The sequence below is a fragment of the Vulpes vulpes genome, chromosome 16 (genome assembly GCF_048418805.1).
Source record: "Vulpes vulpes isolate BD-2025 chromosome 16, VulVul3, whole genome shotgun sequence".
Classification (NCBI taxonomy): domain Eukaryota; kingdom Metazoa; phylum Chordata; class Mammalia; order Carnivora; family Canidae; genus Vulpes; species Vulpes vulpes.
Window position 1 is genome coordinate 65,889,601 of NC_132795.1, and position 9,997 is coordinate 65,899,597.

Here is a 9,997-nt window from a genome sequence, read left to right on the forward strand (position 1 = left end):
TTAGCCGCTGGTCTCCTGTATTTTGTTATGGCAGCCTGAGAAAACTGAGTGGTGGTGAGTTCCCTGGGTTTTCTTTTTGTGTCATATATCCCAGATTTGAGAAGCCGGCAATGCAGAAATGCCAATGGGCACAGCCATTGTGCCTGAAACCTGTTCACTGTGGCAAACATACCAGGAGAGGGGCAGCCTAGTAAGGCAGAAGGCTTCCAACAGTAATGGGTCTACTCCAGCCAAACACCATGTGAAAAAATTACAACGTACCCCACCCCCCTTCCTGCCAGCAAAGGCTAAGTGGGGCCTGAAGTTCCCCTTGCCTGGCTGTAACAAGATGTGTCAACCTCCTCCCCACCACTCTCCCTGGTAGTATCCAGGAAGGACTGAGCGGGAGCTAGGAACCAGACAGCCTGATCTGGGACTTCCATCTCCAGTGAGTGGCGATGGCCCCATCTCCATGATGTCTGACCATGTGAGGGTCCTGGACCTCCACCCCCACCAGCAGTATTGACATGCCCCTTTCACTTTCCACTGGGGTGGTATCAGGGGAACCCTAGTGAAGAATCAGGACTTTCAGCGCTTTGATCAGTAGTTACAAAGCAACCCCAGTGGGGACCGCTTTGCAGTAATGAGATGCCTCTATCCCCTTCCAGCCTGATTGTCATTAGTGGTGACCCAGTGAGGAGCCTGGACTTCCCCAGGCAGACAATAAAGAGCAGTGCTCCCTCTCACTCAGGATTGGAGTCAGGCAAGGCCTGCCAAGGCCCAGAGTTTTATCTTACAACATTCAGCCAGGTTGCATGTCATACTAAGAACCAAGATGATCTCAAGTGGAGTAAAAAGAGACAACAGATGTTAGAATTATCTGACAAATACTGTATTTTTAATTTTTTATATTGAATTATTGTTGAAACACTGTTAAATAGTTTTGGGTGTACAGCATAATGATTCGGCAATTCTGTACATTACACTATGCTCACAAGCGTAGCTACCATCCCGTGTGTTACCATTCAGTGGATGCTACTTCAGTACCATTGACTATATTACTGATGCTGTACCTTTCTCATCCCCACCTGACAAATATTTTAAGCAGGCATCATTAAAACACTTGAGTGAGAAATCATAAACCTGCTTGAAACATGAAAAACAGAAAAATTCAGCAAAGAGGAAGTATAAAAAAATTACATGGAATTTTAGAAGTGAAAAATAACCAAAATAAAAAGCTCTGTGGATGAATTCAACAGCAGAGTGGAGACAACAAAGGGAAGACTCTATGAACTTGAAGATGAAACGATAGAAATTACCCAGTCTGAAGAAGTAGACTGAAAAAAAGGTGTGTGGAACTATAACGAAAAAATGGGTCATGTCATTGGAGTGCCAGAAGAGGAGAGGAAGGTGGAACTGAAAAAAATATTCCAAGAAAAAGAATGCACAATTTCCTAAAGTTTCCAAAGCAACATAAACCAACAGATTTAAAAATGCAAAGTGAATCCTAAATAAGATAAACCTAAAGGAATCGTGCCAAGATACATAATAATCAAACTGAAAACTAAAGCCAAAGGCAAACAGTCTCCAGGGCAAAGGGAAGTGACACATCGCCTCTGGGGGCAAAACAATTAGAATGGCCATGAGTTTCTCATCAGAAACCACGGAGTCCATGAATAAATGGCACATTTTCCAAGTACTGGAAGAAAAGAACTGTCAATCCGGAATTCTGTATCCAGTGAAAATATCCTTTAGAAATGGAGGGGAAAGCATTCCTTCCTCTCTTATGAAGGAAAACTATGAAAGTTTTAACAGCTGACTCATGCTAAAAGCATGACTAAAGTAAAATTACTTAAAAAGGAAATGATAAAAGGTGGAACCATGGAGTATCAGGAAGGAAGAAACATGGAAAGAGCAAAAATATGGGTATATGTAATAGGTTTTCTTTCTCTTAAGTTTTCTGAATTATGTTTGATGATTGAAGCAAAAATTTTAACACTCTTGTGGCTTTCAATTCGTATAAAGAAAGCAACTGTATATAAATGTTGGAGGATAAAACGTTTCCATATTACACTCAAACTGGTAAAAGCTGATAGGTTTTGAGAAGTCATGTGTATATATAGTGTAATATCTAGAGTGGCCACTGAAAGTTATGCAGAGACATACCCCAATGTGCAAATAGAATTGTAAAACAAACAAACCCACAGGAAAGTGGGAAAAAGGAAACAAAACACAACGAGCAGAAAACAAGAAATAAAGGCAGAGCCTTAACATGATAATTACATAATTACATTAAGTGTAAGTGGCCAATGACACCAATTAGGAGACATCAAGAGAATGTAGGAAACAGTAGGTACAATTTTGTACATAAATTTGACAACTTAGATGAACTAGACCAATTCCTGGAAAAACCCAAACTAACACAATTTATTCAATATGAAATGCATAATTTGAATAATTATATAAAATTCATAATACCCTCCTAAAATACCTCCGGGCCTAGAAGGTTTCACTGGAAAATCCTACCAAATGTTTGAAGAATTCACATCAATTCTAGAATTCACATCAATCTCTTCCAAAAACTAGAAGAGGAAGGAACACTTCCCAATTTATTTTATGAGGCAAGGTTACCCTGCCATCAGAACCAGGCAAAGATAGTACAAAAAAAGAACTGTAGACCAATATCCCTCACAAATATAGGTACAAAATTTTTATTGAATATTTAAGTGCAAAGATTTTAAATAAAATGTTAGCAAATTGAATTCAACAACATATAAAAAGAACTATGTACCATGACCAAGTGGAACTTATTCAGGAAAACAAAGCTGGTACCATATTTGAAAACCCTGATCAATATATTCTGCTTATAAAGGCGGAAGAAAAAAAATCCCATGATGATTACATGATGCCAAAAATCCAATGATGTTAAGTATTCCAGCTATATCATGGTCTGATGCCGTGTGCTATCTTTCTGACAAAACTTGAATTTGAAAGATTACTTTTAAATAAAAATTTTAATAAGCATTGAAAAGGATTAAATAAGAATCAGTAGCTAAAAATGGAATTTCATTAATCAAGTATTAATGAAATAAAATTTGTTGAAGGTATACGGAAAAGATATAAGTGAAGGTGATAACACCTGATTTTCCTATTTTAAAGGTGATGGTGAGGTTGCAGTGATACAATATAGGAATGTGAGGAGGAAATGAAGATAATTGTGTCTATACTTCCCACTATAGAACCATGACTGAGTCAACTGGCCAGCTGGAAAGGTCATGGATGGACAATCAAAATCACCACTCTTAGTTTCTTTTTTTTTTTTTTTAAGATTTTATTTATTCATAGAGACGCAGAGAGAGAGAGAGGCAGAGACACAGGCAGAGGAAGAAGCAGGCACCATGCAGAGAGCCTGACGTGGGACTCGATCCAGGGTCTTCAGGATCACTCCCTGGGCTGCAGGCAGCGCTAAACTGCTGCGCCACCGGGGCTGCCCATCAATCCTAGTTTCACAGATCAAATGGCAGGAGGAAAATTTACCTGTTATCAGAGCAATTTAAGGACACTTTGTCAGCGTTTCTATCAGCATTTGGGCTTCTTTGGTATTGGATGCTTATTTACGATGTTCTATTTCACATTTCCTGGTTTATTTGCACAAAGTTTGTTTCTCAGCAAAGAAGGAAAAGGAACTGGAAATCAGGAATAGGATGAGAGATCTAAATTTAAAACAACAAAAAACGAGCCATGAATTACATCCAGTGCATACACACATCCTTTGTAACAGTCGACGCCACACATTTTGTTCAGAATTACTGCATCTGCATCTTCCACTGCTTCTCCACCTCTTTTTAATGCTGATGGTCACTGCAGTAGCACCTCTTGGTGTTTTTCTCTGTCCTCTCCCCAGGCCGTTTTATGTTAGGTAGGGTAGGTATTTATTTACATGAAAAGAAACGAACTTTCAAGGAAAAGACACTGCTTTTATAAATCCAGATTTCCTGGATATATTTGCTTTTCCCTCCAATTACTACAATATGTTGTAGAAGCAGAGTAGATCACATACTACTAGAAAAGTAGTAACAAGACTTCCTTGAAAGTTTATTTAGTGGTCTGAGCCTGAATGGGGTGTATTTCTTTTAGTTCTAACTTTTCTACCGTTTCTAGTCTTTCCTATGCTCCTTATGTATATACACTATTAGTTTTACGAGAAGGAAGTTTAGTCAAGAGTTTCAGAGGAATCAGGTGCTAGATCTCACAAGGGCTCAGCAGGGATGGAAAAGTGAGTCAGTGTTGTAGAAGAATCACCACTGGATATCCCATTATCTCAAACTTTAAAAAACTAATCTTCAAGTGCAGAATTTTCAATAAACAGTCTTCACAAAATGTTCACTCACCCTGGTGGAAACACTTAACTTTGTGAAGCAACCCATTCCATGTTTGGAATTTTGAGCTAAAATTGGGTTCTGGTTGTGCCCTTGGGGCTCTCCAAGAACAAGACAAAGACTTTTTTCTCCTAATAGCCCTTCAGATGTTTGAAAATGAGCAGTCTGGTCACTCCAGGCATCTCATCTACAACATAGATTCCTGATTATCCTGATGCCCTCTACTCAGTCTTTAAAAAGATGGGGTGGGGTGGGAGTGGATAGCAATGTCTGGGCACAGGCCATCCTTCCATTTTTATTCTTTTTATCTTTTTAAAATGGCAATTTTTGCCCTTTGTTGAAGCTTTATATGAAAATAGTTGGTTTCAAAAAAAAAAGAAAGAAAATAGTTGGTTTATAAAATCCTGGAGAGTAAATCTGATCCATAAAAGAAGACAGTATTTCTTTATCTTAAAAGGGACATTTAGAGAATTAGGTGGTATGATTGGAAAGCACTTGATCAAGGGCCTCTGACCCACCCAGACTGGCCTCAACTTCTCACCAAGTTCTCACCCTTGGTCACCTGAGCTTCTGCTCAGAAGGCAGCTGGCTGTAAGTGCAATAGTTAAATGAGGAAAAAGTTCGTTATTTCCGGTCTGAGTCCAGGTTCAGGAAACTATAGGCCTATGAGATACACTTTGGAGGGAGGAGGTGGACACTGCCATGAGTAAATAGGGGTAGGGACAAGAATAAGCTAAATTAGGTGGCCCTTATCCTGGGGAAGAAGGAGAGAGATTGCCCCATATAGGAAGGACCCCTAAATCTGGGTTATAATTCCTATTCTGTTCTTTAACTCACTTTGTATTTTAGGGGGTGTCTATCGTCCAACACTTACGGCTGTTTTCCTCATTTGTAAAAATGAGACTAGATCAGCTTCTCCTTTCCAGAATGTGGTCAGGCTCCATCCAGCCCACATGGAAGAGCAATTACTCTGATGGGCTCTGTGCTAGGCTCTGGGAATTCAGTGATTAGCAAAAGATAATCATGCTCTCTGTTCTGGAGATTACAGTGCAACAGAGAAAGAGGTCTGTCAGATACTGGTCCACATGATAACTTTCTCTCAGGAAATGCTAAATCACAGCACTATACCACAGCCTGTGTGAGGAGTGGACTTGGAAGAACCAGGGAGGGGGAAATGACAACACTGAACCCTGAAAAAAGTCTGGGAGTTAACTAGGCAAAGAAGGAGAGAGAACCTTCCAGAGGAGGGAGTAGATGGCATGCTAAAGGGATTGAATGATTGGAGTGGCTGAATCACAGAGCAAGACAGGAGAAGGCTAATGGGAGAGGCAGGGGCTAGACCTCTTACGACTCCACATGTATTTTCACCTTTAACCTAAGAAAATTAGGAACTTTCACTCTGAATATACTGTACGATTTGGACTATAAATCCCTTTTAATAGAGTTTCATGAACTTGAATGGGGAAAAGTATTAAATTTTTTTTACTATCCCTTTACTCAATTATAAACAACAAACTGCAGTAGTCTTAGCTCTTACTTGGGATTTTGTCATGCGTACAAATCAGATATGCCATCACATTATACTTGTGATGAATATCTCAAAATACTTTCACTACTGTCCAATTACCATGATTGTGTACCTGTCACCAGATTTTGTTACTTATAGCATGAGGAAACACATTTATTGCTATATCACATATTTGTCTTTTAAAATGTTGGTAACTTTATCCTATAATTGGTTTCACTTGTAATCCTATATATTTTACATATTAAAAAGCATTATGCTTCAAAGAGATTCCTAAACACATGAAAAAAGTGAAGAATGTCTGATTTGAAGTAAATGACCAAATAGGAGTTCTATTTCTAGTAGCATGTCAGATTAGATAACCTGAGTAAATCTCCAATGAGGGCAAATAAAATGCTGAATATAATTTACAAAATCTCTCTAGTTGTATCTCTTAAATGATACAAAATAAGGAATCCACTTGTATGGATAAATAAATAAACCCACCACACTGAAGAAGGCAGTGAAGATACTTTCTTTCAAACAGCTGGGTAGGAGTGAGTGGGCTGGTGGGGAGAGAGCATCCATGAGAATCTTAACCTCAAGGTGTCCCTGTGTAGTCTATAAATCCACAAGTGGAGAATTTAATCTACCGTGGTCCCAGCTTGGTAAGACTTCCCCTCCCCTTGCCCCTCTACTCAAGGACACTAGTAAAGGCAAATGCAAATGCCCCATGGAAGAATTCAGTTTAAGTCGGGCATCAAATGTCCTCAACCAAATAAAGCTCTAAAGAAAATGGGCAGGAATTAGATGTTACATAAAATCAAGATGACATCATGGGTGAAAAACAATGAATGCAAGGCAGATGGTAACAGATCCACAAAGACTTCTTCAGCTACTGGAGACAGCAAACAATATAAAAGAAGTTTAATACATTTAAAGAAATAAAAAGTTGAAAATCTGAGCAGATAACCAGAGACATAGATAACATATATTTGAAAAAGAAAGGTAAAACATAATTGAAGTTTATATATTTGAATAACATTTTTTGAAGAGATAATAGAATGGAGAGGAAGCAATATTCAAAGAAGTAATGTGGAGAATTGTCCAAATTTGTTGAAAGGCACTGACCCCCAGATTAAGAAAGTCAACAAACCCCAAATAATGTAAATATATGTATATATTTATTATATATATATATATATACACACACCTAGCTGTAGGAGATAGCAGACAAGTAGGTTACAAAAGACTGTTGGAGGGACAGTGTCACGCACAGAGAAGTGATAGATGAGTAGCAAAATTCTTAATGTCAACAGTGGAAACCATAAGACAGAATCATCCTCAAAGTGCTGAGTAATCAACCAAAAATTCTGTACAAAGTGAAACAAGGGAAAGTGCTGAACTTGACAGTTTCCCACCAAATGACCCTCAGTAAATGGATTCTGAAGGATGTAATTCCATCCAAAGGAAAATGACTGCAGGTGTGCCGTCTGAGCTGCAAGGAGAAATAGTGAACCAAGGTAACTATGTGATATCTAAACAAACTAATGACTATATATGAAACAAAGATAAACTGTTGGGAGAATAAATCAGGCTGGACTTAAAATGCCAAGTTCCAACTGCTCAGAAGTTGAGAAAGGAGACTGAAGAATAAGGTTTGCAAGGTCCTTGTGCTGTCCAGAAGAAGGCCATGACTACTGAGTGCCTGTCGTGTTGTCAAATAGGCATTAAATAGAGCAAACGATAATAGAATAGACCCAGTGTATGCCTTCAAAAGAAGTTAAGGGAGAAGAATAAACCAAAGAAAACAAAGCAGTCCAAAGGAAGGCAAGAAAAGAAGAACAGGGGGAACAGAATAGGTGAAACGGAATGAGTCAAAATTTCAAAATATGAAGCACCTGGGTGGTTCAGTCAGTTAAGCCTCTATCTCTTGGAGCAGGATCTCAGGGTTGTGAGGTCGAGCCCCAGGTTAGGCTTTGCATTCAGCACAGAGTCTGCTTAAGATCTTCTCTCTCCAAAAAAAAGATCCTCTCTCTCCCTCTCCCTTTGCCTCTCCCCCCACCTTGTGCTATAAATAAATAAATAAATAAATAAATAAATAAATAAATAAATATCTTTCCAAAAAGTTCAAAATGTGATGTTAGAAATAAAATGAAATTGTTAATCACAATAAGTTTAAGTGGGCTAAATTCTCCCATTAAGATCTTAATAGTTATGCCATATTTTAAACACAAATTTCTGCTATGTACTCTTTACAAAAGACACACATAAAGAACACAGAAAAAAGGCTAAATTATGGAAAAGATACACCAGGCAGTTAGATATACCAGGCAAATATAGTTATATTGATATCAAAGGAGAATTCAGGCAAAATGCATTACTGGGAATAATAAATTTGCTACATAATGATCAATGATTCCTCTGACCAGGAAGATGCATTGATTTTAAATTTGTGTATACCCTGTAAATTTGTGTATAGCCTCAAATGACACCGGACTGAGAGAATTAAAGGAGAAACTTGTCAAAATTCCATCATCATAGTAGATTTTAACACATTTGGCAGTAATTAGTAGATCAAACAAAAGAAACAGTAAGAAAATAGGAAAATCAAGCTTGAACTAATGGACTTGACTGCATCTGATGTCTGGAAAAGACACAGTCCTTTTGAGCACACATGGAACACTTGCTGGGGGCTGACACACAGGTACATAAAGCTGACCTCAGTATAGTTCAAAGGACCAGGATCTGACTCTAGTTGGGTTTTTAAAAAATATTTATTAAAAAAAATGTTTTTACCACAATGCAATTAAGTTAGAAAACAAAGCCAACACAATAATTTAAAAAATCCATTCACTTGGAAATTTAATAACACATGTAATAAACTTAAGGGTCAGAGGAGAAAATATAATTGAAATGCGATGATTTCATCATCTTAATTTTTCGCATCAAACTCATGGGATACAGTTCTTGGAAGGAAACAATATTAAAAGCCTTCAAAAAATAAGAAGGCTCAAAATAAAGCTAAGATCTAATATAAATCAAAGACTCACAGACGTAAAAGGAAGGAAATTAAGAGAACAGAAATTCATGAAACAGAGAAACATACAAAAGAACAGATCCACAAAGCAAAATCTTCAAGTTTGAAAAGACGATTCACTTTTTTTTAAAGACCTGAGTGGAATGGAATGGGAAAAAAAATAAAACCACAGATGCTACAGTGAAAACATGTAAGAGGATATCAAGAACAACACTTTAGAAATTTTTTTAAAAGATTTTATTTATTTATTTGATAGGGAGCAGAAGCAGGGGAGAGGGGAGCAGGAGAGGGAGAAGCAGGCTCCCCACTGAGCAGGGAGCTCAACACGGGGCTGGATCCCAGGACCCTAAGATCATGACCTGAGCCAAGGCAGAGGCTTAACTGACTGAGCAACTCAGGCACCCTATACTTTAAATTTTGATAGGATGAATGACTACCTAGAAAGATAGAATTTAGCAAAACAGATCAGGAAGAAACACAAAATCAGAATAATTCTTTACCCGTAAAAGAAATGCAGTTGATAGGAAACAATATTACCACAAAGAAAACACTGCATTCAAATGGCTTTATCTGAATGCTACCAAACAGGGAACAGAGCATTCCATTCCTACACCGAATAGAAAAGAAAACCTCTCATTTTAAGAGGCCAGAATAACCGTGATATCTAAATGGATAAAAACAACCAGAAAAAAAACACTAAAGCCAACCCTCTCATGAGCATGTGTACAGGAATTCTGAACACATCCAACCAGATAAGTAAAAGCAATCATGATCAGGTTAGGTTTCACTCCAGGGATTCAATTCATAAATATTAGAATTTTGTTAATCGATTAACAAAGAAATGTGGTATCATCTCAACAGATAAGGAAAACAGAATTTGACATCCATACATGACATTTAAAACATTTCTTAGCATATTTTTTAAGCCAGCAGGATAAATAGAAAAATCCATTTCCTTAACTTGATAAATTTCCTTAGTTTGACAAAAGACATCAACAAAAATCATCCAGCAAACATACTATATGGAGGAACACAGCAAGATCGAGAACAAAACTAAGATGCCCTCTCCATCACCTCTCCCTCCCTCCTCTTTAA